Source organism: Lonchura striata, chromosome 1 (genome assembly GCF_050655825.1).
Source record: "Lonchura striata isolate lonStrDom1 chromosome 1, ASM5065582v1, whole genome shotgun sequence".
Lineage (NCBI taxonomy): Eukaryota > Metazoa > Chordata > Aves > Passeriformes > Estrildidae > Lonchura > Lonchura striata.
In genome coordinates this window covers 53,983,706-54,009,166 of record NC_140703.1, presented here as the reverse complement: position 1 = coordinate 54,009,166, position 25,461 = coordinate 53,983,706, and the positions used below count along the sequence as shown (strand labels likewise).

General features: G+C 36.3%; 1 long non-coding RNA gene across 2 annotated transcripts; it reads left to right on the top strand.

Annotated features, from left to right (window-relative positions):
* Positions 1–13,088: 13,088 nt before the first annotated feature.
* On the top strand, positions 13,089–25,245 carry LOC146768677 (uncharacterized). 2 transcript variants are annotated; one of them, XR_014954283.1, is made up of 4 exons: positions 13,089–18,829; positions 19,912–20,011; positions 23,869–23,927; positions 24,765–25,245. It is a non-coding gene; the product is annotated as an uncharacterized LOC146768677 (long non-coding RNA). The 2 variants fall into 2 exon arrangements; XR_014954282.1 differs by lacking the exons at positions 23,869–23,927; positions 24,765–25,245 and adding an exon at positions 20,548–23,727.
* The last annotated feature ends 216 nt before the right edge of the window (positions 25,246–25,461 follow it).

The following is a 25,461-nucleotide window of genomic DNA, read 5'->3' as shown; positions in this document are numbered from 1 at the left end:
TCATGTTACTGTAGAATTTTCTGTCTTTCTTATCTTTTTACCAGGAGAATGTAAGTCTGACCTTAATGCTTTGAAATCCAAAATACTCACAGTCCTCACAATACTGGTTCCTGATTAAGCTTAACATTCTGCTGATGTATTGCCAAGCACTGCCTCTAAGTTGGTCTTTCTAACTCTTCCTAAAGCTCGATATTTCCAACTGATATGTAACTGTATTATCATCTCTGCTGTTAATCACTGAAACTGAGAAAACTAATCCAGACTTTTGCTTTCTGGTGATTGGCTGCCCTTTTCCTATGCTATTTCAATATAATGAAAATAGTGATAATAAATTATCACTACTTCAAGTCTCTGACTCTTTACAACATTGCCCCATGACACTAAAGATAAAATTAAAAAAAAATATATAAAACTTTTCTTCTGATTCTTGGGAAACATGGTTCACCTAATCCAATGGAAATAAGAGATGATCCTGAAAAATGCTATACAATTTCCAAAAGTGCATTTCTTAAAAAAGGTGACTCAAACATAGGTAACACTCAACTGCAGCTTAGAAAAAACAGGTATATTTTATGTAAACAGTTTCATCCTGGCTTTCACCCACTTAACAGCACTGAGACATCTTTTCTGCATGTGTCTACACCTATGTCAAGTAGCAACTTTACACTCCTACTGGTCTTGATACTTCTTTCAGTAGCACTTGATGCCTCCAGAATGAAGTCCCATTTTTCTGCATATGTCACCATGTTAATTTAACATTCTCTTTCTTAGATAGTTTTTAAATTTGCCTCTAGCTTTATCCATGTCTGTGAGATTAGATCACTTTGTTAGAGCATGGTAATATTAATGCCAAGGTTGTGGGTTTTGATCACTGTATAGGTCACTGATTGAAGAGTTAGTCAAATGAGTCTTGTGAGGCCATTCCAATTTAGAATATTCTCTGATTCAAATACAGCTCATTATTATTACCTGTTGTTTTATTCTTCTGCAGACATGCTGACACCTGCGTTTCTAAATTGTCAGGAGGTAGACTATCAATAATTTCAATGGCCCTCCTGACAGATTATATTTCTTCATCATGGCTAAGAAACACAACTAAAATTCAGATGTGGATCTTAGAAACATCCATGTTATAATATATGATTTGAAACTCTAGTAGTATCAGTATATGACGAGGCAGGGTTACATTTTCATATTCCAAAACAATGTAAAAATAATTTAACACTGTACCCAGCATAGGTACACAGTATCTCAGTATAGCCATTCAACATCTCCCACTGATGTTACAGAACCAAGAAGATCATCAACTCTGCTAGTCCTTCTGCCATGCCCATGAAATATTTTCCACTCATTCCAACTTTAGTCAGTAGTTAATTATACTACGAAGCATGATTGACTATATTGTTTCTATATTGAGAGAGCTCCATTAACTTTCAGCAAGACAGATGATCAATTTTAGGAGCCTGCTGCTTATGCACAGAGTCCTTCCTGCTGTGCCCCAATTTATTTGCAGGACATTTTTGTTACTGTACTCACCAGGATGTATTTTATAGCCTCATTTCTATCTCTTTTTTTTTTTTAATATGGTTAGTGTTTATATAAAACTAATCATTCAATACGTGTTAGTATTTTCTTATAGGGTACTCTTACACATTTTATTAGAAAAACACATTTTTTTCTCATATGGAGTTAAGCAAAATTTCCCTGTAATATAACTGGAATGGACCTTTATCAGTTTCTGCATTTTGTTGAGATTATATACACCTAATTCACTGAATGCCTCCGTATTTGTGGTATCCACAGTTAGAAAGAAGTTAGGTATCTCACATCAGGGAAAGGTCCTCAAGAACTAGGCTTAGGTATCTATGGAGTATTAAAAAATCTTAATTATAGTTGGAAATTTATTTGAATTTTTGGTTGAAAGTTAGAAAATCTATTCAAGTTTTCATAAATTATTTGTTTGTGAAAGAAAACCCTAAGAAAAGAACAGATGAGACGTATCAGTTGCAAAATTTATTATCCATAGAGGCAAATTAACTTCTGGAAAATCAAACCAAATTGTAAAACATGAGTGTCTTTCAGATCCCCCATACAAGACATATTCCCTTTTTACTTGTCAAGGGAAAGCTTAACTTCCAGTCTTCAGTCTATCCTTGCCTTGGTACTCTAGCAAGAAGGAAACTAAAATACAGATGCAAAAGACAGAAATTTAAGGAAATTATGACAAATTCGGCTAGGTCCCACAGTCTCATAATCATGATGGCAGTACTGTTGACACCATTCAAGCCTTCTTCCTCTTCAATTATAACTCAACTAAGTTTTTCTATTGCAGATACTTCAAATTACTCAGTTTTAGTATTTTCCTGACTACTGTCTTGTCTTTTGGAATTTTCATTGCCTTCTCTGTTAAAGTAGAGGATAATTTTCCATACCATCTTTCTTTATCCTTTTTTGTCTGGAAGCCATATTTATCCCTTAATTTCTGCACCTGCTCAGAGCCATAAACACTGCATAGGTAGGAATAACTTAATGAAAGACTCCTGCTTTTTGCATCAACACTTTGCCATTATGCATAAATAATGGTACTGTATTCAAAAAACTCTAACTGTTTTAATCACCGCCAAAGTGAGTGCTTCCAGAGTATCTGCTCATCTTTTAATTTCATTTTGTTCTTCAGAACTCACAAGTTATTCCACTTTGATTGTTATCATAGTTCATTTTTTCTGGATTTAAACTTGTCCTTGGTCAGGCTTTCAACTCATAACAATTTAAATTGAATTTAGTGCAATATCCTATAATTTTTTAAGCTTTAAACACTGTACTATTTTGTAATGTTAAATATTTTAATTGAGTTCTAAATTGGGTTTTTCAATTAACAGGTGTAATATTTGTTATTATGTAACACACATAATAGCTTGGACTTGAAGCAATGCTTTTAAAATCCCAAATTTTAAAAAATCCCAATGGTCTGCAAAAAAATTTTGAAGAGGGGATGGCATTCATGTAAATTTCTAAAATGTGAGTTGTGACATCTGTCTTAAAGTACCTGTCTCCATTTACTAGGAGAATATCCAAGGCAACTCATTTAGAATAGACAATCAATATTTTGACACTCAGGACAGTTGTGCTGAGGTAAATTGGGATATGCATTTCGTCCACAAGGTCTCCAGAATTGTCTGCTCAGATTAAGATGTTTATTTGTTCTACAGTTTCAGTCAATTTTCTCTTTCTTATTTAAAAATGCATACATGAAATTGATTTACTTATTCAAGTGTAATCTTTCAAATTCTCTTGAAGAAAATGTCACAGCTCCTTGCTTTGTGTTTGTATATATATATGTATGTATGTATATTCTTGCACACATATAGAAGAATTTATGTACATTTGCTAAGCAAATTTCTGTTTGGCAACTTCTGTTGCCTTTACAAAAAAGGGATTATCTTCTCTTAAATCTCTTGTCATATCTTTTTCATTGCTAGAGAGCTCTAGCTACAAGGACTACTTTGGCAGCACCACTGTTTACAGTTTTTACTTTTTTCTTTACGTATTCTGCTTGTTAATTAACCTCATGTTCCTTCTCTTCTCAGGCAGTAATTTCTGAGACATTTGTATCGTTGATTAGTTTTATGATGGGTCTTTGGTGTAAAAATTAGGTATTAAAACATTAACAGGTATTTAATAGGAGAACATGGAAAGGAGCAAGAGAGGATCTAGGGAATTAAAGTATTTTGGACTGTATATCCCTCGTACATGCACATAGCAAGAAAGCAGCACTTTCAAAAGCCAGTTTAGGATATGAAAATTGCAATCTCTGAATTGATCCTGGGGTGATAGTCACCTCTTTTATTTTGGTGATCAAATAAGAATCCTATGGAGATCAGAAAGTATATAGGTGTGAATAGTTGGGTGAATAGTTTGATATGTTTCCACCAAGATAATTAAAGGGCTAGAGACTCTGCTCTATGGGTACAGGCTGAAGTAGTTAGGTCTTTTCCTGTAGAGAACAGTGCTCAAGGAGGACCTCATCACAGTATTCCAGTACTTAAAAGGTGGCTACAAAGACAATGGAGGCTCTCATCTTCACAAAGAGCCCCAGAGACTACAAGGAGCAACTGGTACAAATTGCACAAGGAAAGGTTTTATCTTTAAGACAGATTGTTTTTTTAGTAAGAACAACCATTCACTGGGAAAAAACTCTGTAGGGACACAGTAGAGTCCCCATCACTGTAGGATTTAAAGATGTCATTGGACAGTATGATAGATAATCTAAACCAAGATTCCTTTATTGCAAAAGCTTGGCCCAGATGATCTTTTGAGGTCCACTTCAACCTGAGCTGTTCTCTGATTCTCAGGTTCTGTGTTTAATTCACACATTAAGTTGAACAAGGAAACTCAGCTAATATTCCAAGTGGTATTGTGGTCTACCAAACAACTTGAAGGTTCAGCTATCCATATAAAATCTAGGCATCTTCCTCCTTTCCTTCTTCTCAGGATTCCTAAAGTTTTTCCCTAGTACAAGGATCTATCTCTGACAACAGAATCAGATCCACTTTCTCCTTCTATGTCCCCTGGATTTTGCTGTGTAACACTGTCAAAGAAGAACAAAAAAAAAAAAGGCCCAGAAAGAAGATGAGGCATCTCATGTCTGAACTTCAAAGAAATACAGACCCATACTTACATGCTGCAACTACATAAAATATTGTTTGGAGCTTTTTCAGCTTCAAAAATGTCTAGGAAAAGAGATTATAAAATGGAACAGAAGTGCAAAGGTACTCCTACAATTATGAAAGATAAGGGCCTCAAAATATTGTGAAAACTCATCCACATTTTTCCAAGCAGCTTATTAACATGTTTAATATTTCAGCTCAGCTTTCAACTGAGAACGTCACATGATAATGAAAAACATAGAAGTGGCATTTTGCCTACAGTATATATTTCTTTTTTAGTTTTTTTTTGTCTTATGTAAAATTGGTTATTGACAAACATATTGCACCTAATTCAATACTTTTCTAGGTGAAAACTCTTGCATTTCAAAGGGTTTTCTTGGCAATGCAGACTTGCTATGTGGATAAGTTTTAACAGCTAATGAGTTGTCTTCAAATGATAACAATTTAGCAGGATAGTCAAGAAATGGAAAGTGTGAAAACTTATTATAGACTATACTTGCTGTGCTGGTTTTGGCTGGGGTAGAGTTTCTTCACAGTGGCTGGTACAGGGCGGTGTTTTAGATTTGTGCTTAACACAGAACTGATGATATAGAAATGTTTCTGTTATTGCTCAGCATGTCTCACAGAGAGCCTGCTTTTTGAACTGCCATGATGGTAAGGAAGCTGGGGGTGCTTGGGAGGTTGGGAGGAGAAACAGCCAGGACAGGTGACCCAAAGTGATCAAAGGGATATTCCAGATCATATGGTTCATGCTCAGTATATAAAGTGGGGGAAAGAAGGAGGAAAGAGAGGACATTATGCGTATTGCTCTCCAGGAGATAGCTGAACACCTGCCTGCCCAAGGGAAATTTAATTAACTCCTTGCTGTGTGGTTTTCTTTGTAAGTGCAGTTTTTGCTTTCCTTATTAAGCTGTCCTTATCTCAAATCACAAGTTTTCTCACTTTTGCCCTTCTGATTCATTCCCCAAACCCACTGATGAGGGAGTGAGTGTGTGGCTGCGGAGAGATTTGTTGCTGGCTGGGGTTAAACCACGACACTTGCATTCCTTGAAATAAAGATAGTTCTACAAAAAAAGACGATCAACCAACCAACCAACAAACCAACAGCCTCAAAATCTCTAATGTAAAATCCTTTATAAGTATAAACCTAAAACTGATAAGACTATGACCTGGGACTGTGTCAGAGATAGAAAGAAGCAAGTAAATAATAAAAAGAAATTATGAAAGCCAATGTCATTAGCTTATTAGAAACCTTAATGTTGACAAGTTTATTATAAGCATCAAGACAAAGAAGGTTTTAGGTCAATTTGAAGAAGGATAATGACATAGATCTTCATAAGTTTAAGTAAATAACTAGAGAATTTAATAGATTCACATCTTATAATTTGAGTGGGAGATGATGGAGACTGACCATGATGAGACAACTAGGAAAAGGAAGTGAAATCTCCATTAATAGCATGTGATATAAGAATAATTTTGAAGAGTTATGAAACTGAAACCATGCTTTTTTGCACATCACAAAAGAGGTAAGGGGAAAAGGTACAGACAAGACTAACAAACTCAAGAAAAAATATTAGGAAAAAATATGAAAAGTATCCATATATATTAAAAACAGGACAAAATATGAAAGTGCTTATTTCACAAAATCAGAAAGTGGACGTCACCATAACTCCACGGGTATACGATACAGCTGGATGTAAAATCATGTTCTTGTGCCATGAAAACTTAAAGTTTCAATTCTATTCAGGTTCTGTTTGTCATAACCTCAACTCATTCAATTTTTTTTTGTGCTGGAAAAAAATATTTTGATACCTTAAAACAATACTGAAAATAAATAATGAGATATATGTGATAATCAAAATAATACAAATGAAACAGTGCTTTTGAATAATCAACAATACTAAAAACATTAGACAATATTTTAACCCTTTAAGGGTGTGTCCTTCATAAATAATATGAAGAAATCTGCAAAAACACAAATAACTGATGAGAAAATGTTTATTCACCATTATTTCATAATAGTCTACGCATTTCATAACAGTCTTTTTTCTTTAGCTCATGGACTACTTAGATACTTTTCTTCTAGACCCATTTGCAAGCTTCTGAATTGGTACTGAGTGATTGCTAAGCATCGTGCCTGATTCAATCTTATTTTACATGCAGAAGCTCTAAGCACTGTATTCAATATTATTACTTTATTAGATGCTCTTAGAATACTTTTTTACTGACAGCTAAATGAGATTTCTGCTAACAACTAGCTACCCATTTCTGGCCTTAAAGAAGTCATTTACAAATGCAGCGTGAAATGAGGTGTTGCCAGTTTTTTGTTATGTACTTAAACAAAATTCAGGTGCCATGAAAAAGGAAAAAAAACACCATCAGCTAAATGGAAAAAGCTGTGCTTTTTAACTGTTTTAGCTTTCTTGTTACTTGAATCAATTAAGAATCCTCTGTGCCTTGCCACAGTATGTGGCTCCTACAGCATGAGTATGTTATGCTTCACTTGTTCTTCTATAATACCTCCCAGGAAGAAAAATGCAGATTTCTTTACTTTTTTTCTTCCCCCTGCCCATAGGTAGCACAAGTATGCATCCTGAAAAATGTTTAACATTTAAATTATAATACTTGGGCTACATATTCTCATTAATTTTCTTATTTTATAGTTAATTTATACTTAATTTCTGTCATGGTTTAACTCCAGCTGGAATGAAAAGCCCCACATAGACACTCACTCACTCATCACTCACTCACTCACTCACTCACTCACTCACTCACTCACTCACTGTCCTGGCTGGATAGGAAAAAGAATAAGAAGAGCGAGATTAAGGCAGTTTAGGAGGTAAAGCAAAAGCTGTGTATGCATGGAAAGCAAAACAAGGAATTCATTCACTGCTTCCCATGGTCAGGCAGCAGTGCAGCCATCTCCACAAAAGCAGCGTTCCGTCATGTGGCATGGTGACGGGAGACAAACACCATCACTCCAAGTGCCCCCTCCTTCCTTCTTCCCCCATCTTTTATATACTGACATGACACCAGATGTTCTAAAATGTGCCTTGGGTCACTTGTGGCCAGTTGTCCTGATGTGTCTCCTCCCAATTCTTTGTACATCTCCAGCCTTTCTCTCTTAGGGCATGGCATGCGAAGCAGAAAAGATCTTGATTCTGTGTAAGCCCTGCTCAGCAAGAGCTAAAGCATCACTGAATTGTCAACACCATTTTCAGCACAAATCCAGACCATAAGGCCTACACCAGCTGCTATGAAGAAAATTAATTCTTTCCTAACCAAAGCTATCAGAATTTATCACTCATGTTTTTGAGACAATTGTTTCTGTGACTGCCTAAATTTAGCAATAACTTTGACTACACATGGATTACTGCACTCACAGACTTCTAAATAATGTCCAGGTTTTTATGGTACCTATAGAAAGACAGTGTTTTTTGACCCTGCAAAGAGGGAGAAACTGACCTAAAATAATCACAGAAACACAAAATGGGTCAGGTTGGAAGGGATTAGTTTTCTTGGACCTCTCCAAGGTCCTTTCAGGGCCTCTTCACATGGATTTTTCAGAGAAGATCCTTGAAGAGGCTAAAATTAGCTCTCCTGAAGTCCATGTCTCTAATCTTACTTGCAGAAATAATAAAGATCACAGTTGCACTTACATATATGTATTATAGTAGAGTCTATGAAAATTAATTATTTCAGTAAGAGCATGCAATTTTTATTAGAAATATCAAAATACCTGGCTTTGAATGTGATTCTTCTCAGAAATAAAACCCAAAAAACTGAAAATCCAAAAGAACCTACCTAAATCCCCTATTTGACCTTCGCTGAGTAAGGAAGCATTATGTGTGATGTTTGCAGAAGTATTGACTTAAAAGTGGATTTTGGCTTTGGGATCTAAGCAGTGTTAAGATGAAAATACTCAAATTGTCAGTTCTGTCCTTCAAAAGAACAAAAGTAAAAAAAAATCCCTCTATATTATATAATTAGATTTTCATTGAGTCCTCTTCAAGTTAGTACTCATTGAGAGAAGTAGACTCTCTGCTGCCAGAGCCAAGATTATGGAACATGTTTACCTCATAAAATTTCTATAGTACAGATCAAAAATAAAGTATGCTCTTATTTTGCTGAGGTTTTTTTTTGTACTTTCAGTCTATTGATATTGGGTGACTTTTTGGGAATGATAAAGGGATTCTAATCTTGTTTAAATATTTATACTGATGATTTAAATGTAACTGCATTCCTAAGCTCTACCAGTGCTGTTTGTCAGATCTGCGTGCCATGCTCTCTCCTAAATTCTTCAAAGACAGAACTTTTTTTTTTTTTTTTTTTTTTTTTTTTTTTGTGCAAGGATGTTTTAGTAATTGACCAAATTCAATACAAAAGAGAAATATTTTTAATTGTAACTGGAAGTGAATGCACACTATTTACTCTTGGCTATTCACAATAACATATTAATGTCCTGTTTATTAGTTGCAGAAAAAAATAGTTTCTTCTAGCTTAGTTGGGTAGAAAAAACATAACTTTAATACCAAGGAACTTATTATTGAGTGACTGAAAAAAAGTTTAAATTTCAAAAAAATCATTTTTCATAACTTAGTTTAGTGTCCAAGAATTTGAAGGTTTTTTTTAATATAAGAAATTTAAAAACTGTGCCATTAAGTAATGTCACAGTTTAAGTAATTCTTAAGTACTAAAACATAATATAGAAATGCTATGGAAAAATTATCCAAACAGATTTTGGTCTCCTCATAATAAGTGTACTATAGAAAAATTCCATATGTAGCAACAGTTAAGCTTATGTTCAGAATTTTAACATGCTACCAGACCTCTTGAGTTCACTAATCCAAGCTATATAGACCTCTTTAATTCTTAAAACTTGAGGACATGCTCACACATTTTTCTGACTTTAAATATACTCTACAATATGATATTACAGCATAGGAAAACCATTTGTATTATAGTGGAAGCTAAATAATATTTCTAGAAACATTGAAAAATATTGTAGTTGACACTGAAAAAAAGAGTAAACTAAACCAAAATTAATTTAAAGTTTTTTTTTCTTGTATTTATCAATGAAATCCTGGTTGCAGTTTTTCATAATCATGTAACTAATAATCTTTTAACTAATGGTATTACTTACATAAGTAAATCTTACATATAAACAACTACTGCAAAGCTGGACTGCACTACTCTACCTACCTTTATTTTATTTTTCAGGAGTAAAAAATAAGTTATGTAGTTTTTATCTTAATATTCTTATCATAGAATCCTATAATTATACAATGGTTAGGATTAAAAGGGGCCTTAGGTGATTAAAGATCAACTAATTCCAACCTCCCTTCCATGTACAAGGGCGCCTTCAACTTGACCAGCCTACTCAAAGCCACATCAACACGGCTTTGAACATTCAAGGGATGGAGCATCCACAACTTTTCTATGCAACCTGTTCTAGTGCTTCAACATCCTCACAGTAATGATTTTTTTCCTTATATTTAACCTAAAGCTACTCTCTTTCATTTTAAAGCCATCCCTCTTATCACCATGCGCCCTTATTAAAAGTCCCTCTCCAGCTTTCTTGTAGCTCTCCCTCAGAGCTGGGAGGGATTAGAGCCTTCTCTAGGCTGAACAAACCCAACCCAACTCTCTCAGTCTATCTTCATAGAGGTGACATCTTCATGGTTCTCCTCTGGACTCACTTCAAGAGGTCAAGGTCCTTCTTATGTTGGAAGCTCTAGAGCTGAATGCACTAGTATGATCACACATCTTTTCATGCAGCCCAAGACACAGCTGGATTTCAATGTGTCTGCAAACACAAGCTTGTGTTGAGCTTCTGGTCCATGGCGAGACCTTCTCAGGGCTGCTTTCAATCCGCTCTCTTTCCACTCTTGTGCTTGTGCTCTTCCAGGTGATCGTGCACTTTTTCTTATTGAACCTGATGAGGTATGCATCATCCCACATCTCAAATCTGTCCAGTCCCTCTGGATATAATCCCTTTCCTCCAACACGTCCACCACATGGCTTGGTGTCATTGGCAAACTTGATGAGGGTGCATTCAATTCCATTGTCCATGTCACCCACATAGATGTCAAATAGTGCTGGTCACAATACCAACTCTTGAGAAACAATATTCCTTTCCTTCTGAGAACCAGAGTGAATTTTCTTAAGCTTATATTTTTTTTTCTCAAAACATGTATACAATATTTTTCTAAAATGTAATTTTAAACAATTGAAAAATATTAGTCTCAGGTTGAAAAGAACAAACAAGGAATACATTAATAGAAAACAAGGTAAGAGATTGATGCTCTTATTTTAGAGCAGGTGTGTTGTATTGCTCTGGGAAATAGTTTCTGCCCCCTCCCAGAGACCCCTGTAGCTGTAACCATATTATTTTAACCCTTCCTTCCTTTCTTGACCTAACTGGCTGAGAGCCAAGTATCTTTTCCTGAGCAGGAGTCTAGGTAAGGCTATGCTCTTCCTTGTTCGCTCTCCCTCTTTCTCCCCTGGAATAAATACACTGTGGGTTAGAGCCTCTTTTGGAATCTTTATCCAATGCCCCTGAAATATTTCCCCCAAAGCCCTCTCAGATCTGGCCTAGACTAGTAACTCCAGGGGGCTGTGGGGGTGGGTATTTCACGGATGGGAAAGAGAAAACACGATGAAAGAAAATAAATGGACATAAAAGTTTAGCATAACAATCCATAGAGAACAAATTCATAGACCTGAACTACAGCAAGTATAAATGACAAATAAAATCTACTAAATATGTTTTGTAAATGCCTTTTACTTTCTTATTTAACAGGTTTTTTTAAATACTAAGGCTGGATTTTTGCCAACGTTTAAAGTAAATATAGGCTTTAGAGTCAGGGGATGTACTCCTAAAAGATAAAACAAAGAATTGTACATTAATATTCTCAATGACATTCTTGATACCTTAAATTGATTTGTGTGTATTCTGACAAGGGTTTTCTACAACCTAGTGGGTTTATTTTTATGTATTTGTGACTAGTCTCCAAAAAAATGATAGTTTTAGATTTTCAAGGCATTCATATTTATCATAAATTTGTTAGTGTTCTGATATTCTAGTATGATGTCTAAACTTAAAAAAGAAATAAATATTGAAATAAATTTAGAAATTAAGTCTCTACCTTTCAACAAAATAATATGTCTTAAAAAAATAACACCTTCACTATGCCCCTTTCTAAATAAGACATCAACATTTAATGATCCTCGAAGTTCCCCTAAAGGCTGCTTGGAATAACAGCCTTTTTGCAGCAGATTCAGGGGCACCGAGTATCCTCTTAAATGAGTAGCAATCCATGCACAGTATTTTTAGTGACTCTTCTGCCTGCAGATGTATATATTAGGTATAAACATAGACACAATCTCCTGCATATTTGGAACAAAGCCATTTTTGGTTATAGTTATTATCTAGAGGTATACAGTCATATATCAATACAAGTATTAGGCTACTTTATATCAGTGCATAGAGGTCTGTAAATTAAAATATAGGTATATAAGCAGATGTACACATATTACATATATTTATACATATGTGTGTATAGATAGAGATATATCCATTATGGTGAGAAAACAGCAAGGAACGAAAGAGATAATTGAATTTTCTGATGTAATATAATAGTCAGCATGACTCAGTCTGCATTGCTATTATGGATCAATGTGTTAAATGGATCTTGCTGCCTGAGTTTCTGTTGCTGCCAGCTATCTTCAAGCAGTGATTCATTTAGTCAGCTTTGGCTTGACTTTGGAATAGCATGAGACTTGAAAATAGGATCCAGATATCACATCAAACTCAGTGACTCAAAAGAAAGCCCTAAATATTATGGAGATCTTCAGTAATTTAGCCATGAATGAAAAGATTTAGTTAGGTTTTCCATGACAAATTGCAGTTTAAACAAATTATATTTTACTGGATATTAAAATTTGAAATCATATGCTGAAAAATTGAGTTTCACTTCAGAATGATTCTGCTCAAGTCCCAGGCTGGAAACTGTTGCAGCCTCTCAGTGTTTCCTGGAGCTCTGCGGAGGCCAGGATCTCCCTAGGGCTCAGGAGCTGGGGAGGACTCAAGGTCTGTCAGGACACTGTCTGGCAGCCAGCACCTGTGCATCACAGATCAGTAATTTTACATGAAATTCAAAAGAATACACAAAACTTCGTACACAACCCTTCCAGATATTGTCAAGCACCTTCAGAAACCGACAACTGAACATAATCTCTTTGATTTTATCAATAAAAAGGCATAAAATATATGACCAAGAACTGATATGAACTAATCAGAAAAGCTGTCTGACACAGGAAGTAAATCTCCCGTTGAAGACATTACAGATAGTGTAAAAGAAATACATAAGCTTGTCTTCATCTTTCCACTTAGGAATCCATAACCTCTTCACATTGTCATCATGAATTCTGATCACAGAGCCATGGATACATGCTAATAAACTCACATTCTGTCATTTTAACTATTATTGTGTATATGAATATGATAGAGACAGAACAATTGGTATGGTGGCCACAATACTGATTCTTCAAATCAAACATTTGAAGGTTACTGTAGTATATAATTGCCATATGTATTTCCTGAGGTTTGATTTTTTTTTAATCTTTGACATTTCCAAGGGAAAATAGGTTTAAATCCCACCCAAATTAGCAATGTTTCCTCACTATTTCTTTTAAAGTAATATAACTTCTTAGAAGAAATATCAAATTCTATTTAATTTATTTTGTTTCACAGAGGTATTTAACTCAGTCCATTCAGGGTAACTAGCCTGTAAGAAAGTAACTTTTTATTGCAGCTATTGTCACCCACTAGTAAAGACAGAAATGCTAGTATTGGTATGCTTCAAGTGTTCTGGCCTTATATAGAAATTTCCTTGCTTTGCATTAATATTTTCTGTAAGCATTACTATTCTATCTTTGCAGCCATTTGGGTCTGACTAAGTAGGGGGGAAAGTTGGGTCCACTAAGTAGGGGGAAAAAAATGGAATTTTACTTCAGGTATACCCATATGCTTAAAAGACCTACACAGCAAAACAACAGATAATTTTTCAAGATTTAGCAGCCCATATACTGAATTAAAAAGAAGTAGTGGGATTACTTGAATGACTCACCTCTGAATCTGGACAGCAAATAGTGCTAAAATATTTTATAGCTGAATTCTGAGCTGCATCCTGAGAACTTAAATGCTGTAAAACTTAGGAAACCTTTTATAAAATATATTTTAATATTACCTTTCAATTGAAATCTAATTAGTAGATGTAATAATTTGTCACACAAATTCTAAACTGCATTTTAAAGCATACTTTTCAGACATCACCACTGAAAGAAATAATAACTGAATTAAAATCTACCCTTGAATGAAAGTGCATCAAATATATATAAGTTATTTTCCGTAGAGTAGAAATACATTACTTGCTGTGACAGAAAAGTGTAATGCTAGAGTTGAAGACATTTATTATAAAATTTAGAAACTACTAGTACCACCTACTGGCAGAACTGCAAAACTGAAAAATATTTTCTGTTTATAATATTCTGTAATGACAATAGCAAACAGATTATTACAACTCGAATATCATCTTTGATTGCATACAATATGCAGTTAGGTATAGGAGATTAATTTGAGTACTTAGGGTATATTTTTTATGAAGTCAGCTACTCACCAACTAGTTATAAACAAAAAAAAAAAAAAAAAAAAAAGGAACAGGGAGAAAAAAGCAAAAAGAAGTCATGATTGCAGTTTGCTAAAGTACATAATGGTACAATTTAGAAACTAGTAAGGAAAATCATCTCACACTTCTAATTAGGTACACTTATTTCTTAGCTTTCTTAGCTGGGTTAATGCAGAAATTCCATGCTCCTTTTATTCAATAAACTTTATTGATATTTCACTTTTGACAACCAGCAGCATTAAATTGGCATCCAGTTTATCCTTTGCTGTTTTGAGAGCCACATAAAATTTCAATATGAATGAGAATTAGTTTGATCTGGATTATCTCAGATCTCTAGACTTCCTTCCTTCCTTCCTTCCTTCCTTCCTTCCTTCCTTCCTTCCTTCCTTCCTTCCTTCCTTCCTTCCTTCCTTCCTTCCTTCCTTCCTTCCTTCCTTCCTTCCTTCCTTCCTCTTCCCCTTCTCTCTTCCTCTTCTCTTCTTCTCTGCTTTTTCTCTCTCCTCTTTAAGCATCTGAAATCTAGTTAAACTCTCCCCTGCCTTTTTTAGGACAATTTGCAAGAAAACTTTTGTTAGACTTTGTGGTTAGCAGTACTACTCTACACTTATTAAAACCACTATGCAAAATAAGAAAGCAGCTGGTCTTTTACTCAGCAGGTAGCATGTTTCATTGAGGACCTCAAACTTTCTGCAAGTTGAAATAGCAAGCCTATTCAAGCCAAACAACTTGAGAAGAATCTATACTTATTCTTACCAGAGGTATGCAACTAGAAAAAAAATGTTTATTTTCATTATAATTTCCTGGGGCACCAAAAAATGTTTAAGTAAACAATTATGTACCTTTTCCATTGCTAACTCTATTATAGTTGCCTGGCCAGAAGCGCCTTATATTAAATTATTTGAAATATTTAGATTTTATATTTATATGGCTTAACTGTGTCTCACTTTTCATCATTTATTTATTCTGTTTCCAGTCAGATCATCATCTCCATTGTCAAATTAAGGATTAAGGTTAGTTAAGCATGACCTCTCCTGTCTGAATCCATGCTGACCATCCTTAATCAATCTATGTGGGTTTACTTTATGTTGGACATTTCATATGAGAGTTCCTGTATTTTCTCCCAGAAAATTATAAACTCACTGTTTTCCCTCATGACCATTTAAAGGAATATAATGAAGTTCTCTTTGATGCTTTTCAATCCTTAGGAATCTCTCCTGAGTTGTGTGAACTTTAAAAATGTCAGTAAAGAATTAAATTATTTCCCTACTTGGTTCCCTTAGCACTTTTTTGCTGATCAGAAGAGATGGAAATATTTTAACAGCTTTATTAGATATGCTCACTCACTGTATTTACAGTTGTGTGTCAAATTGGGGAAAAATATCTGCCTCATACAGCTGCTACTTCATCTGTCTGAGAAGAGTAAGAATAATTAGAAGACTGTTAGAAACAAAACCCAAATACAAACGAGAAAAAAAAAAAAAAAACTAGGAAAAAAACAACCACCAAATAGGAAATGTTCTAATTAAAGCTGAATGAATCTTTTCTTCAAACTAAATAAAAACCAAACAAAACACCAACCAAACAAAAAACCCAAACTGAAGTAAAACAAAAAAAACCACCCCAAAACCAAACCAGACAACCCCCCCAAACCACCACCACACCCCAACAAACTAAGCAAACAAACAAACAACAAAACACATAAAAAAAAAAAAAAAAACAGGCATAAAAAGAGACATTTCAGCACTTTCTTTTGCTTTAAGAAGTGAGAAAACACAAAAAAATCCCCAAATAAAGCAGATCTTGAATTCTGGTAAAAAATAAAAGCATGTAAAATGTAATGAAAAAAAGCATATGTTTTAGCTGCTGTCCGAACTTCATACATGCCACTTTTTAATAATTTTTATCCATTCTTTTTTAGTAGGTTTTTTCCAGTGGATTTATTAAATAATTTTTAAATAATAAAATGTACTGGAAAATTAATGAAATTTTTCCTCATAGGTAACATAAATATTCAAGGATATTAAATTTTATATTGTGAGGTTTTAAGTTTGGTTTTCTGTGTTAAATTTGGGTATGTTTACATCTCATCTATTTCAGAGCTTTCTTTAGTACTGTGATATGGAATGAGGTTTCTTCAAGAAAACCAACTCAACAAGTGACTGCCATTTGTTAAATTTATTTTTGAAACATTACCATAAACAAATACTAAAAGTGTTTATTTTACTGGATTAGACTCAACAGAGAGGCATTTGTTTGCTTTCTGAACTTAAAATATTAGAAGCATGGAGGTTTAACTTTCTCATACAATAAAATAATTAAATTAGACCCTGCTTTTTTACCACTAGTATTTAAACTAGGGTTATACTGACAGTACACAATTTTTATGAAAATATTTGAAAATAAAAAAATTACTGTAAAATATTATTTTTGCATAATCTCAATGCTAAAAAGGCTTTTAAGTAGCCACAAAGAATGAGACAATGGTACACAGACTAGGCATAATCATAATTTTGCATGCTCTAGAACAAAAACGTTGCTAAATTGGTAGCAAGGGCTGTTCAGGCCTTTCTACATCATGCTGTTTCCACGGAGTCTTATTTCACAGAGGTCTAATAACTGTGTTTTCCCTGAACATTTTCTGAGCTCATTGTCACTATCAAACAAAAAACATTGATCGCTATGCACTGAGTTCACTTTCTCCTGAATATAAATAGTGGTAAAAATCTCTTTCTGTCCTAGAGGAGCAGAAAGGAAATTTTATTTTGTTTCCTCTTTAAAAGATAGAGTTTAACAGGTCAGTTGGTGAAGCTCAAATGGCAGTGATTGAAGAACCAGGGCTGAAATTAAACTGTATAGGGGGATTCCAGCAGCTCTGAGTCTCATCATGATCTGGAAGCCCTTGGCAGGACACCAGAGGAGGGGCTGGAGCTTCTGGAGCTGCCAGAAGCAGCTGTGGGTGATTTAAATGACTCCAGGGATCGTGAGTGACCTGGAGCATGGCAAACAGGCATGTAACACATCAGTGAGAGTGTGGCAAAACAGTTTGCAGGGCAGTTTGTGCAGGTAGGATGAGCAGGAAGGGATCCTCTCTGGCCATGGGAAAGGAGCCAATAGAGTTAGCAAGAGACTCAGTAGCTGGTAAGAAACAGCAAAGGGATCCTTTTAGCCCCAGTCTTACAGGCATACCAGATTAATCTTCCTCAGTTATGGTGTTGACATGCCCTGAAACTCAATCCCATGTAGCTGCAAGGGTCACTGAAACAGCTGTGTCCAAGACTTCCAGCCAGCCAGGCCTGCCTATGGTAGATGGAGATCTCCAGGTCACAGAGTGACTGATGCCTCTTCTAATGCTGGGGCCAGCAAACACTTCTTTTGCAGAAGATGTGCTGTGTTTGAGGAGCTGTGTCATCAGGTGAGGGAGCTACAGGAAGAAATGGACAGGCTGAGTAGCATTTGAGCAAATGAGCAGGACACAGACCAATTTTCAGAGATGCTACAGTCTCAAGACTCTTGGGAATCTCAAACCTCCATTATAGCGGAGAAGCAGATGGGCTCAGAACCCTGCAGAACCCAGTCCTAATTAGTCAAAGGACTGTAAGCCAAGGATTTGTTGCAGATGAAGACTGTAAGCATGCACCAGGAGGAAGATTTCTCCTTCTCAGAATTTGACTAGTAGGACTGGTATCTTCTACAAACAGGTATGATGCTCTGGAATGCCAGACAACTGATGAGGTAGGCAAAGGTCCTTCTGCCATAGTGGGGCCTCCTAAAACAACACCACCTGTGCCCTGTACCTCAGCCTTCTTTTTCAACAGGAAAAACATAAGGGGAACAGATAGCTCAATGTGCAGACCAGACCCAACTCACAGGAAGGTCTTCTGTCCCCCAGGGGCATGGATAAGGGATATTACTAGAAAATTTTCTAGTCTAGAAAGACCCTCTTGTTAGTATTCAAACTGCCAGCAATGAAATAACAAAGTCCAAGAAAAATCAAAAAAGGCTTCAGGGCCCTGGGATGATTGGTAGAGGGATCAGGAGCACAGGTAGTGATTTCCTCAATCCTTCTGTAACAAATAATATTTGTGGGAGGATGGATTGTGAGAGAATAGAGATAGTGCTGAAAGCAATCTCACCCCTGAGGAGTTGCTGCTGTGCTAATTACCAAAGAGTAGGAACAGCCTTGCCTTTAATAGGTCACAGCTGTGTTCAATAAGGATGATCCAATAAGGATGGGCGTTATAAAAGAGTGGGTAGCTGCTTGAGAGGAACAGTTGGAGTCAGTTGGCTGTGCTGCTGTGAAGAACAAGGGTCAGGTGGTTGTGCTAGGGACAGTAAGGATTACTATGTGCTACTAGGGACAGAAAGGGTTATACTGTCATGATAGGGACAAGTGGAAGTCAGCCAGCTGTGTGGAAGAAAAAGTAAAGGAGCCAGTGTTGTGAGGAGCAGCCTGTGAGAGCTCACAGAGCAAAGGTATGACAGTCTTACAATAAGGTAACTAACTGGTGATGACAGTCAGTTTCCATCCATGGTCGATTGGTGTCAAGCATCAGCACCAAAAATCGGTGGCCCGTATGGGGATGGATCCTGATAAACATTGATAGGAATAGGCAGATCCATCTGGTCGATGCATGGTTCTGAAGTTGGTGTCAGTGGAAAACTTTTAGGTTTGTTGTTCAGGATCTACTCAATGCTTGTTCAGGTATACTGACATGTGTCTCACAGGGGAAAAAGGGTCCTAGCACAGGAGCTAGTGGGGCTAGCTGACAGAGGTCTATCTAACTAACAAAGGGACAAAATCAGGCTCACTAGTGATGAGCAGTGGCATGACGTGCCAAAACTTGTAATGGGGTCCCTCAATCTACTTCATAAGCTATTGACTTTAATGTACCACACCTGAAATGTTTACACTTATGCAGGAAGCATGAGGAAGAAAAAGCAAGTGCTCAAGGCTTTGGCCCAGTCCCAGGGATTTGACATCATTGCATAAGTGAAACCTGCTGGAATAAGTGATGTGATGAGTGCCCTGTTGAACAGTTCCAGGCTCTTCAGGAGCAATAAGCAGGACAGAAGAGGCAGAGGGGTGGCACTGTATGTAATAGAAGGGTTAGAATGTATGGAGCTCACAGTTGGCAGTGGCACAGTTGAAAGTCTCTGCATGAGAATCAAGGGGCAAACAAATAATGGAGATGTCACTGTGGAAGTGTATTATAGGCCTCCCAGCCATGATGATGACATCAATTATTCTTTGAGGATCTAAGGGACACTTCCAAGTCAACTGTCCTGTCCTTATGGGGGACTTCAGCTTGCGAGAAATATGAATGCCAGTTACTTTAAACATTAACTGTACCAGAGGTGGTACAACTCAGGTCAGAAGATTCCTAAAAAAACCAGGATGACAATGTTATGGAACAGATCCTGAGTGATCTGGCTAGGAAAGATGACTTGCTTGATCTACTGCTTGTCAACAGAACAAGTAAGGTACAAAAAACATGGTGGCCTCTATGGCCACAGCATCCACAAAAAGATCTGGTTTTTAAAATATCTCTTGACAGATGGAAAAATACCATCAAAACTTCCACTCTGGACATGAAGAGAGAAGACTGCAGGCTGCTCAGTGAATCAGTAAGGTCCCCCAGGAAAATGTTTTTCCAGGTGATGAGGCCCATCAGTGCTGGTGACTCTTTAAAGTGATGGTGATAACCTGCTAAGGGCACAGGAGCAAGCAATTGCCAAATGTTGGAAGTCAAGCAGGTGATGCAGAAGGCAATAGGAAAATTATTATTGGCAGTGTAAAAATAACATCACTGTGTTATAGAATGAGGGTGGTCACCTCACAAACAGATTGCCCAGAGAAGTTGTGTCAGCCCTACACCTGGAATTGTTCAAGGCCAGTGGGATAGAGTTCTGAGAAACCTGGTCTAGTGAAAAATGTCCTTACTTACAGTAGGTGGGTTGGAACTAGATGACCTTTAATATCCCTTCCCACCCAAGCTGTTCTATGGTTCTATAGTTCTATAAATGGATAATTATTTTCCTAAAGAAGACAAGCACAAGACAGTCCTTAAAAATCCATATAAATACTGGGTAATAGAAATGTAGAGAGCAAGAGTTGCAAGGCTCTTTTCTTCTTCTCATCTCTAATTTTTTTTTTTTTTTTTTTTTTTTTTTTTTTTTTTTTTGGAAAACAGCAGCCTCAAAACTATCTTTTGCAGGCAAGAAGTAATATTGGCTGGGGGAATCTTATGATCTCTGGCAATGATGATCTGTGTGGTAAATGTCCCTGATGAAACCATGGCTGTGTTGCTCTTCAGCCCTCATATGGATTCGCTTTATACCCAAGCAACCCAAAGCATCTTTGTTAAGGATTTACATAATTCTTCATCCACAGTTATAGACTTTTATTGACAGTGGAAACTAAAACACAATCTAGTCTTCAGCATTCTTCACTTGTGCTTTAATAAATGAGAAGAAACACCTGTAAAATATTGAAAATATGTTGCTATTTTATCTATAGTCCAGTACTTTTGCACTTAAAGTACAGTATGATGAATGGGGGAACTCTAGCCTTTAATTTTAGATCTCTGGAGACAGGCAAGGCAAAAAAGTGTTCTTGCACCTTTCCAGAGAATGAATGTGTATGCCCTGCTTTGGTAACTCCAAGTGTGTAAGCTACTTCAGAAAGAAAATTATCAAAGAGCAACATGACTGAGCGTATGAAATAAATACACACAATAAAGGAGTCATAGGTGTGTAGTGAGAACATGATGGCAACTGAAGTTAATCAAAGTAGACTATACAGCTCTAATTGAAATGGGACTAAATCTTGCCCTCTCACTTACAGTCTTAAGTGATACTTGAGATCTTCAGTGCTTTAGGCTGTTGAAAACCAGAGAATATCCTGCACTATGAGTTTGCACTCTACAGAAGAAAGGGGTCAGTCTGTTTCTTCGAGGACTTCATAGCTGTTTCTTTGAGGACATCTTTTGTTTCGTTTTTCTTTCCTTCAGTAACTACATTTCTCATCAGTCTCTGATAAGGAACAACCTTGTACTATGTCCTAAGAAACTTCTATCTGTGATTTTGTTTTGATTTGAAGTATAGCAGCCTTTTGCTACAAGGACTTCTGCAGTAACACATTAAGACTTCAATACTCTTACAAAGATATTCACTAGTATTTGGTGCAGGGGGAGAAAGGGAGAAGTCGAGACATAAACTGTTAAAAGTTAAATTCTTTGTATTTAGAATATTCTACCTGTCTACAGACATTAATATAATATTATATAATATTATATAACAATTACATGACAATATAAATAATTATTTTTCTACATTTCCTGGCAAGGTTTCTTTTTATTTCCTTGTACCTCTTGCTTTCCAAAGTTTCCATAATAGGCTTTAACACTTTTTAAATTATAGAGATGTTACTTAATATGTTTTGTTTTGTTGGCTTCTAGTTTTGTTTTATCTTCCCCCCACAAAACAGAACTATCTTATAGTAGCGCAATAGGAGATGGGAAATGCGAAGATGCTTCCCTCAGGTATCACCAATCTCTTTGCTCTGCAGAAGCTCCACTCCAGTCTCCCATGTCCTTCTGTATCTTCTGGGTTTACAACACAGCATAAAATGGAAGCCACTACTTGCATATACATGATACCGCCAATCAACTTTTCTGTAGAGGAGTGAACATCCTTTTGTATTCCAAGAGACAGAAAATTCAGAAAAGGGATAGATCCAGATCTTTATCTCTGTGGATTGTGTTTGTGTACTGGTTTGGGGTGGAATAGAGTTACTTTTCTTTGTAGAAGGTTGTGAGGGTCTATAGTTTGCATCTGTGACCAAACAAAGTGTTGGTAGCATACCAAGACTTTTGCTATTGCTGAGCAGTATTTATTTGGTGTCAAGGCCTTTTCTGTTTCTCGCTCTCCACCAATAGTGTAGACTGAAGGTACACAATAATCTGTGATGGGACACTGTCAGGACAGACCACCTCAAGTGAACAAACAGATATCCCAGACCACAACACTGTGTACTCATCAATAAAAACTAAAGAAGGAAATAGGGTGGAAGATCAGAGTGATGACATTTGTCTTCCCAAGTAATCATTACATGTCATGAAGCCTTCTTTTCTGGAAATGGTTGAATCTATGGAAATGCCCTACTACTTAGTGTATTTGGTATAGGGTGGAGGACCTGTACCTGTTTTGTGAACAATGTTTCCTTTAATTTTTCTGTGGCAATCAAATACATTATCATTTTCAAACCTTTCTAGGAACTCACATATGGAAGAAGTCTGGTTTATAGGCCAGCTTCAAATTTTCATGAGAAAGATGAAAGACTATTCAACCAAATCAATATTAGATAGCTTCTGGATATATGCATGAACAGAGTATAAAGTTCCATGGAAGGCTGGTGTTAAAAAGGAACACAGCTAGGAGGATGAATACCTCTTGCTGTTGAGAAATGGATTTTTATGACATTGACCTTTGTACCTAAATATCCAAAGGAGAATTTGGAATTTAGATATCAATAGTCTATGTGTGTGTGTGTATGTGTATATATACATATATATAATATATATATATATATATGTATAGAAGAAGGGATTGCAGGCAACCTCAACCCCTGATAAGCCACTATTGTACTAATTACCAAAGAGGAGGAACAGCCTTGCCCTTAATGAGTCACAGCTGTGACTAATAGATAGTGTGATAAAAGGGATGGGTTGGCTGGTCAGGGGAGAACCTGGAGGAAGAATCATGATTCTAAGGAGGGGCTGATCCTGGAGGACTGGGCAGAAACAAGTGAGAGAATCACCGCTTTGATGTTAGTCTGGGTCTCCAGCGAGAGCCTGCTGTTGGAATCTGAAGTTATAGTCTAGCAGAAACAGCCTGCATTCAGAGTCTGCAAACTAATATATGAAGTCATAGTATAGCAGGAAATAACTGCAGCTAGAGTCTGACAGGGGATCCAGCAGCAGGAGCTTGCTGCAGAGTCAGGAATAGTTGGTGTCAGGATAATTGTATTGTAAAGAGGAGTAGACCAGGACCCTTTTCATGCTCTGATAAACAAGAAGTTTGTGTATTGGCTCATTTCTACCCCTAATGAGTGGGCTGCTCTAGCATGTGCCTGTATTGCATATATTTATAAAAAATTCTGGTAGAAGAAAGAGATAGAACTAGAATAGATATTGATAGACTATAGATATAAATAAAGAATTATAGGATGGTTTGGATTGGAAGGGACCTTGAAAGATCATATTAAAGTCCCCTCTAACCTGCATTGAGCATTTCAATGATGGACTGTAGGCAGTTTGTTTGGGCAACCTGGTCCATTCACTCACCATTCTCATAATAAAAATGGTTTTTCCTTTACCTAAGGTAAACCTATATTCTTTCAGCTGACAAACATTCCCCCTTGAACTATCACCATATACGCCTGGTAAATAGCCTTTCTCCATCTTTTCTATAAGATGCTTTTCTAGGCTGAAATTCTCTGTCTTTCCTTTTAGGAAAGATGTTCCAGCCCCCTGATCATTTCTGTGGCCCTCATCTGGACATTCTCTAACAGGTACATGTCTTTCCTGTGTTCAGAACCCTTGAGATGGATGATATAGTCCTGGTGAGGCTGATTAAGAGTGGAATAGAGCACGGAGAATCACCTCCCTCAATCTTCTAGCTGAGCTACCTTTTATGCAGCTTGTGATATGATTGGTTTTCTGGGTTCCATGCTCACATTGCTGGATCATGTCCAATATTTCATCCACCCCCAGATTCTTCTCTGCAGGGCTGCTCTGAATCAGTTAAATGCCCGAGCCTGTGCTCATGCTAGGGATTGCTATGGCCTATGTGCAGGATCTTGAACTTGGCCTGTTGATCTTCACAAGCTTCATTTACAGGCCCACTCATCAAGAAGTGGTTATACAGATCCCTCTGGATGGAATCCCTTTCTTCTAGCAAATCAAATGCATCACTCAGCTTGGTGTCATTTGCAGACTTGCTGACAGTGGAGTTTATCCCATTATCTATGTCACTAATAAAGATATTAAAAAATACTGATCCCAGAACTGACAGCAGGGACAGTGCCCATTAGCAGTTTATATTTTAGACATTGAGCTATTAGCTACAATTCTTTGGGTGTGGCCATCCATCCAAATCCTTATCAAACTAAGACTCCCTCCATCAAAACCATATTCCTGCAATGTACAAGTAAGAACGTTGTGGGGGATTCTATCAAAGTGCTTAAATAAAAGCAAGTAAACAACATCTGTGGCTCTTCCCTTGTCTGCTGATGCAGTTACTTCACCACAGAATGCCATGAGATGAGGCAGGCAGAATCTGCCCTCAGTGAAGCCATGTGTGCTGTATCTAAGCACCTCCTTATCTTCTATTTTAACATGTCTTCCAGGACAACCTCTTCCGTGATCTTTCTGGGTGTGGATGTGAGCCTGATTGCTCAGTAGTTCCCAGAGTCCTCCTATTTACCCTGTTGTAAAATGGTCATTAAGTCAGCTATAATATTCCAGTCTGGCTTCAATATTAATATAGTGTATAATTCAAATATATATATTTATAATGTTTAATGTATAATATACTAAATATGCTCTATGATTATATGAGCCTATATATACTGTATTATGAGAAATATTATGAATTATAATGTATTCATATTTTACTATATAGCTTATATAGAGTATATATAAGCATATTTCTGCTATAGCATCTCCAAGTTTCACACATTAAAAACATTATTTACTTCATATGACAGTATTAAAAAAAATCTAAAAGTTAAAAATGCATAGATGATAAGAGTTGATAACTGATGGTCCTTGGTGTTCAGAAATTAGAACTCAGTGTTTCAAAATTTCAGTCTTTTCCATCATTACCTAGTATTTTTGATGTAAGTTATGAATTTGTTATTCCTGCTTATGCTGAAAAAAAATAATACCGCGCTAAACCATTAAGCATAATAAGACTGCTTGAAGAATATGGTGCTGTTCAGCAGTACAGTCTGCAAAATATCAGCATGAATATTATTTCAAAGTATTCATCTCAAAACAAAAAGCAAAGTTTGACAGACACAGAAATAAAAAATTGAAGAGAAA